The sequence below is a fragment of the Saccostrea echinata genome, unplaced genomic scaffold, assembly GCF_033153115.1.
Source record: "Saccostrea echinata isolate AGI-Se365-2 ecotype Australia unplaced genomic scaffold, CSIRO_AGI_Sech_v1 ptg000033l, whole genome shotgun sequence".
Lineage (NCBI taxonomy): Eukaryota > Metazoa > Mollusca > Bivalvia > Ostreida > Ostreidae > Saccostrea > Saccostrea echinata.
This window is the reverse complement of record NW_026889782.1, coordinates 24,822,997-24,831,747: the sequence shown is the minus strand read 5'-3', so window position 1 is coordinate 24,831,747 and position 8,751 is coordinate 24,822,997.

Below are 8,751 nucleotides of genomic sequence, written 5' to 3'. Positions count from 1 at the left end.
TATTGGGGGGAGGGGGGGGGGTTCTAGGAAGTATTACAAATGATATCTATCTATGTAACAAACCTAGATTTAACGAGAAGTGTCCAAAATGGACAAATATCCCCCTCCCCTGGGTTTTTCAGAAAAGGTTCCAAGTCACTAAACACATTTTGATGGGTTTTTAGAACTGTTTACAGTTTGTTTAAACATTTAGAGTGAAAATTATATGTTTAATGAATGGTGAACTAAGGCGCAATTCAATAAAAATCGATACGAATAATTGTATTTGTTTTTCATTAGATTGAAAAAAAAATCAACATGTATCTATCATCTTTGGGAGATGACACTCTGCAATTTGTGTGTTTTTTAAAAAAACAAAAACACCAAATAATACATTATCAAATTATTTTTGATAACTGAAGCTTTAATTAAAAAAAGGCTGGTCGTCGGGTATTTAAATTTGACATACAACAAATGTCAATTCAGAGAGTTAGGAAAATAGAGATCTTTAATTCATTTGCCCAATTCCAAGGAGATATAGATAACACCTGCTTGATCAGATCAGAGATGTTCTAACAGCTTCCCACTCTGAACTCATTAATTTATCTTCAACCAACTGGATGCATGTCCACTTACTACTCTCAATGTTTAAAGGAATTTATGCTTTTTGTTGTGTAATACACTGTAAGTCTGAAGTACAATAGAAAATGCATATTTATGTCATTCTGTTGAAAACATTTTTTATGCCCCGCCATGACCGGGGCATATAGTGTTTGTCATGTCCGTCTTCCGTCTGTCTTTCCGTCAAGCTTTGTGTTTAGCTCTGTTCAAAGCTCAGTTTCAAAGAAACTACCGGTATCCAAGATATTTTTATCAAACTGCAACTGCATCATTTTTTTGACCTTGACCTTTCCTTTGACCTTGACCTCACTTTTCTTAAATTAGAGTTTAGCTCAGTTTTAAAGTACTATTCAATGTAGTGTAATCAAACTTCATAAGTTGATACATATGATGTAAGCTATTCAACTGCATCAACATTTTTTGACCTTAACCATTCCTTTGACCTTGACCTCACTTTTCTTGAATTAGTGTCAAACTTCATATGCTAATACATACTGATGTAAGCTATTTAACTGCATCAATATTTTTTGACCTTGACCTTTCCTTTGACCTTGACCCCACATTTCTCAATTTGTGTTTAACTCCCGTGATCGGGAGGTCGTGAGTTCGAATCTCGGCCGCGACTGACCTAAGTCGATAAAAAATGGGTAGCAACTGTTCCTTCGCCATGCGCTCGGCACTTTGAAGTGAAAGATGCGGGTCCTTCGGATGAGACCTTAAAAACCGAGGCCCTGTGTCACGGCAGACGTTGGCACGGTAAAGATCCCTCACTGCTCAATGGCCCGGAGTGTCGAGTGAAGGTCAAAATTTGAAGCCCTTCACCGGTATATGGTGACGTCTCTATTTGAGTGAAAAATTCTCGAATGGGACAATCAATCAATCAATCAACGGCATCGACATTTTTTACCTTGACCTTTCCTTTGACCTTAACTTCATTTATTTTAAATTAGTATTTAGCTCAGTTTTAAATAAACCATTCAAAATATTTCTATCAAACTTAAATATCCTGATACGTATTTGTGAGAAGTATTCAACTGCATCAAAAACAATTGACCTTGAACTTTCCTGTGACCTTGACTTCACTTTTTTTTAGATTTGCATTTTGCTTAATTTTAAAGAAATCATTTAAGATATATTTATGTAAGTTTATGCACTTGCACATAATTTGGTGAGAATTTATCATCTATATCCAATTTTTAAGATTTCAATTTCAATTTTAAAGAAACTATCAGACCTGTTTTCTCTTACGTTTTCGCCGTATTTTGTACGGATCTTGAGTCCAAAATACGTCTCACGTTTTGCGATATAAAATTAACAGGGTTTTATTTTAACTCGGAATAATTATTTATTTCGGAATATAAAGAATTGAAAAAAATAAGCAACTAAGTCTCCTTAGATGTACTTGTAGCTCAAAAGAAAAAAAAAATTCTCTGCATTTTGTGTGTAATACAGTATTGAGTAAAGATTTTGTTTATCTCTCTATTTTATTTCTTGTAATTATTTTTTCTTTTTATTTGTTTGTTTGTTTATTGTTGTGTTTGTTTATTTATTTGTGTAAACAAGGTTGCTTGTAATGGCAGGGGTTAGATGAAAATTTTACGGGGTTAGTTGGCGCATGCTAAGCGGCGACTAACCCCTTTGAGCATGCGCCGGTTGAGATAGGTAAAGATCCTGTAGTTAATCCATATACATTGTGTATTCAGTCTGTATTGTTAATCAGTCCATGCGATGTACAAATTAAACGGTAATAAACACGGTAGAAGTATTTGTACTGTCATGCTGCGCTTAAAAATCCCAATTATTCCGTTCTACAAGTATCCATGAATGAAGACTATACATGCCGATATTCTAAAGAAATAACTCGCAGAGAACGAAAATACATACCAATGCATATTCATTACGATAACCGAAAACACTAACAAGTATTTTTACAGTCGTAACAACTATTAAATCCAACAAATAACCAGAGAAATGCGACGATGTAAACGCTGCCAATACACTGCAGACAACTCCTGTTCGACGTCACTTTTCGAAGTGCGACGTCACACGTTCACCGTTTTCCCGAACTTTCTGTCTCAAAATGGCGAATAGGTATTGTATGTAATATAAGGAATTCTGTCATCGTAGTACAACACACAAACTTTATTCCTTTAGATTAAAGTTTTCCTTTACTTAGGTAATCAAATATCAGAAGAGGAGGCGAAAATGGGGAGTATTTAGTGCAGAAAACAGGTTACAAAAATTTGAAGATCCATGATCCGCCCACTTGTTTCACCTCAGCTAAGAGGTGCATATTTAGTGTGCAAATCTCGAGTTTCAAAGTCAATCTGACGTCACACTCACAACCATAAATATGTAGGATTACATCTAAGGGGGAACAGACTGTGCTGAACATTGCTTGTATTATTAGAAAGAAGATAAATACCATTTTGAAATTAATTTAAAGAAAAGAAAAATCGACAATAATTACATTTTAACCTTAGGAGACGAGATCAGTTGATTTTGAAAGGGGAGGGGGTGGTGGCAGATTCTGAAAAATCTGACCGTTTTTTGCCTCCTCCCAAACATACATGAAATAAAGTTCTATTTGAGAGGTTAATTTTCTTTTCTTAACTTAAAATTGATTATCTGTCCCTGGACATGTTCGAAACGAATACCCCCCCCCCCCCCCCCCGCTCCGTCAGAATCAAATGGTCGTTTACTTAGTCGCAAATTATTTTTTAAAATCATCCCTGAAAAAAAAAGACATGGAATATCTCAATAATCAAAAAAAAAAAAAAAAAAAAAAAAAAAAAATTGTATCATATTGGACATTATTTACATAGTCTTTCCATTTCCAAGCCTTATACCCCAGCCCACCCCCCTTTTCAATCATTTTCAATTCAGTGATGGTTTTTATTACACGGAAGCAATAATATCATAAAGCATATATGAAATATTTTGATTTTATTATTTATTTATTAAAATCAGACCCGCCCTGAAGGAATTATCCAAAACAAGAGTGTAGTGACTACTGGCTATTGCTGCTAAGAAACAATTACCAATTCTTGCAGAACATTGGAAGGCTCGATTCAGTGTAATAAAAAAAAATGTGGCAGGGGCCGTGCCACCCCAACACCCAATAATTTTGCCAGTATGCTTTATACTATAGAAAAATAGCTATTTGATGCTTGTACCTCTATAAAAAAAAGGCGTCTGATGGATTTTTTTCAAAAAAAAAAAAATTGTGCTTGTCAAGGAATTTTGGTAGTCCCCTCCCCCCCCCCCCCCCCCACTGAAATTGCTTCCTACGGGCCTGAAAATTAGGGATAGCCCAGATTAATTTATGGATGTACATACAAGTATATTACTGTATATGTTTAGATTACAGTTAAGCAGGAAAAAAAAACAGAGTCTTTGTTCTAAATACACTTCAAAAAGCGTAAGTAATTTATACATTGCAGGTGATTGAAAATTTTACCTACTACGGTTCAAATTTAAGTTAGGCCTAGGTGAAATATTAGAGTTTTCGCAGACAGGCAACTAAATGTAATAGAATGAAACACAGACAGAACAAAAAATATACTGTATATGGTATATATGCGACCGATTTTTGTAATCCTCTACCAAATTCTGTGTTTCGTGGTCATTTTAAAAAAATATAATTTTTTTTTTTTTTTTTTTTTTTTTTTTTTTTACATTTAGTCACCATACATGCAAAATTTATATCCTGTTATTGTGTAAAATTTAATGACTCTCATTGAATTACATGTATAAAATATAAAATTAAAAAAAATTCGCTAATACTTATGGAAGAAACGCCCCCCCCCCCCCATGTTCAATGTGTTGTATCTGTCAATCCATTGCTACGCTTGATTTTTTTTTGGTTTAAATTGGAGCAATTATAACATTTCTTGCAAACATTAGATGTCTTCAAGCCAATAATATATTATTTCATTGTCAAATCCAGTAGAAGATTTGGGTTGTTCTGCATTTAGCTTATAGAATAATTTTATAATTGAACGATTTATGAGATGTTCAACACTTTTTTTCTTAAAACTTGGTGGCAGGTGGGCAATATTAATATATAGGCATATACCGGTACATGGGCTAGAGTTAATTTTCAGCTTTAACCATACATTCCCTTTCAGGCACGATAGATAATACAAGAAGGTATATCTTTAAATTCAAATTGTTCGGATCATGCATGTTCTTTTCCGTTTTTAGCATGCTACGGAAAACGACAACGTGATCCAAAGTTCTATCATTTTATTACTAACCATTGAAATTGAAAATTTTTAACATAAAGATTTTATTTTTATTTCATCAACTGAAAATTTTCAGTAGTTCTTATGTATTGTTTGAATGGGAAGTTTAATGAACCACAAATTATGTTGAGTATTTATTATTTAGTACTAACGATCTTCAAGATTTCATAACATTTACGGGTTATCCTACTTAAGAAATATTAACGTGCAGAAAAAAATATAATAGTTTACAGTGTATGCTACACACATGGTCTTTGAACAGTTTAAAGAAGAAGCCACCTTTTCCCGACTTGTGGGGATGGGGTGCGGGTGCCACTTTACCCTTTGGCCTTGGGATCTTCTGTATCGGCTTCTATAGATCGACATGTAGATGTTTACTTCTGGTACACATATCTCTTATTAATTCTTAACTTCATAATTGCGATTATTTAATTTCAAGAATTCTTAAAGAAGCTAGAACACTGCACACTAAAGAGTTCTACTCGTTGGGTAGTTTTCACTCGGCACACCTCGGCCGATTCGTACCTCTGTGATGAAGGTGACGGAATCAGCCGAGGTTTGCCGAATGGGGTAGTTTTATGCAGTTAGAGTGAGCTGCCCTTAGAAGTAAGATAGGTGTTAGTTTGTGTGAAAGCCCCCCCCCCCCCCTTCCCCTTGGGAAAAAAATCCTGGATCTGCCCTTGCAAGTTGCAACAGATTTTTAACATAAAATGCCTATACAAAGGATTAGTAAAATATAATATCTGTATTTGATACTATTTTATACATGTAGATTAATCAAAATTTCGTAAATATGAAATCTCTCTCTGTACGTTCCGTTACTTTTACGTGAAAGTAGGTTATTTGATGGTTGTGTTCAAGATCGTAGCAGGTCTCCTTTGCAGAACTGTTGTTTATTTCTATCACTGATAAGTCGATGGTAGAGAGTTGAATGTAAGCTTAACTTAGCAGCCAGGTGATAGATATTACATGTAACTGTATTTAACGGAAAGCTTGTCAAGCATCTAGATGTTAGATTTTGGATAAAATAAAATAAAAACTTTGGTATAATGTATAATGTAATCCGAAGTGGTAATAATTAAGGAGAGCATCTTGGATTTAATACACTGATTCTTCATTTGAGACTATAATCTTTTAAAAAAATGCGGCACTATTGACCAAAATTTATACTGCATTTTGTAAAGTGCGGACATCTGAAAACATTATTTTTGTAGCTTGAAAAATATTTCATCTAAAACTCGATCACCAAAAATTATTTTTATTGATTAACAAGCTAGCCGTGAGTGTTCTTGTTGTTCATGATGAGTTCAAGTCCTGCAGTGAACATCTTTGTGTATATATATCAGGCACGTAGTATCGTTTTTCGAACGTATGTGTGTTTTTTTTTTTTGGGGGGGGGGGGTATGTTTGGAAAAGGAGGGCAGCCCCCCCCCCCCCCCCGAATACTACATGCCTGTTTATAAATAGAGACGAGGTAAATATTTTGTAGCTCTTTATCTTCATTCATTCCAAAAACTATAATGTTTTATCAAAATTAGAATACATGTATACTTGTATTTCAGGAATTTGTTTTTCTCTTAATTGTCATCTGTATGAAAAGATGAAGATAACGAACAGTATTCAATCTGGAAAGTCCAATGAAAAGATACAAATTTGGAGCAGAGCAAACATGGACCTCAAAATTTAAAGGTGGGATCAGGTGCCAGTGGAGGAGTGAGCATCCCCTGCCCCGCCGTGTGCTCCTTGACATGATCGGGAAAAAACGGAAAAACCCATAGACAGTTCAGTATATAAATAATGGCCTAACAATTAGTATGAAAAACATCAGTCAGCATTTGACTCAATGATAAGTTGTACGTGCTGACAAGATCATTGTATCGACCGTAAAACTTGCGAAAAGATGACATCAAACGAGACTGTTGATATCCTTGTTTCATCAACTTGTTTGTCAATAGCTTGCCTCCTTTTAGAAATTGTTCATAGGTAGAGCATCTCTTGTGTATCGAGAGATGCAGGTGATAAGGGTATATTGCTACATAAGTAAGGAAGGTGACGATTGAAAAGTTGAAGTCATCACGTTTATCATAAAGCTTTGTTGTTAGGTTACCATTAACATCTTTTTCTAGTAAAATATCTAAATATGAAACAGATGTGTCAGACTGTGGTATCTTCACTGGGATATATCGAGTCAACATATGAATGAAAGTAATTGTTGTTAATTGATAATACGTCGTCGATATATCGAAATGGCGAGTTGAAGGCCACAGCAAGTGTTTTCTTCTTCTCGTGTAGAAGTTTTTGAATAAATTCCAACCTTCCTGCGAAACAGTACAAAAAATAAAGAAAAATTGTCTTCGCTTATATTACCTTCATAACCGTATACTTGTAGACCTCGGTGTTAATCCTTGCAGAACACACGTATTGAATGAGGATTTTTCTTATCTATAGCAGACAGCAGCAGCAGCACACGATTGTATCCGATGCAGTTAACATATTAAGGACACCCATTTCTTATTTTCAAAACAATGTACTAAACGAATTATTGTGACAGCAATTTTTTTCCCGGATGAAGACTTCAACAACCTGTCAGGAAAAACATTTGACCCTGAATAGTTGAAGAAACATATATATGTATGCAAAACCAAACGATCAATTGAAATATTTCTTCTCAATCTCTTAATTTAATAAAATCTAAAAAAAAAAAAAACAAAAAAAAAAAACAAAAAAACAAAAAAACAAACAAAAAAAAAAAAAAAAAACAAACAAAAAAAAACATGCAACTCATGGATACGTATAGTCTCTGTGTATCTGCAAAAAGAAGTTAACTGGACTTTAAAATGCATTTCTTCCTGATAAATTATTTAATTATGTACAATTTAGATCATGTTTACAGAAATCTAAGGTGACGTGTATACATGTACTTCCGATCGATCTCAATACTAATACATGTAATTCCATCTACATTGTACACTGAAAACCAAAATGACTGCATGATAAGACTGAAGCTCTATAATGTTTATGCTAAGAGAGACGTGAAGGAAGTTTGAAACACGCGTGCATCTTTTTTCAGTTTAACATTTACAGAATCACGCACATGTATTTTAATAAAAAGCTGGTAATGTCTCAATATGACTGTCTGTTCCACATGAGCGCATCCACTTCACTTTAATCTTCACTTCTTTTGTAAGAAAACAAAATCATTAAAACATTTCAATTCTATCATTTCTCAATCATTTTTCCTTCAGATTTCATACAGTACAATTCAACTTGAAACAATCCGGTATGACATGACTTTTTTTGCATCCAAGGGAGTAGTCTTTATTTTCAGTGATCCATCTGAGTGTAATCTGCAGATAAAACATGACTAGCTAGAGTCACTGTTTTTGCATTTCGGCAAGCTACAGAAAATGCCTAGTAATGATAGTTAGCAACTGTTTCCGTTGTTTCCACGTTTACTTTGAATTTTCTGCATTTTCAATGGCCGGAACATATACACTAGACAAAATTGCTAACGCACCACTTGTTATTCTTGTTTTTGAATTGAACATTTACATAATCGGTACTTGTATATCTAATATTCCATCTTTCCCAATACAGTGGAATTGACAAATGTCTAAGTGTCATGACAAAAAACTTTGTGACCTTCTTGCCCGAAAACCATTTTCCCGACATGCACTGCGCATCGTTTCTTTCAAATATATGAAGTTGGTAATTACAAATTGTGGTCCGTGAGGTTGCAACAAAAGCAGTCTCCGAGTGAAAAATCAAATAATATACAGCGATTGACTATCATATTGCCTAGTATTCATCCAGTGCCTTGGTGTCCATACCCAGTCTACCTAACTTCCGGTTGCCCCAGTTTTGTGGAAGAATCTTGAAATTGTCCTGTGGTGCTTTTTAAATG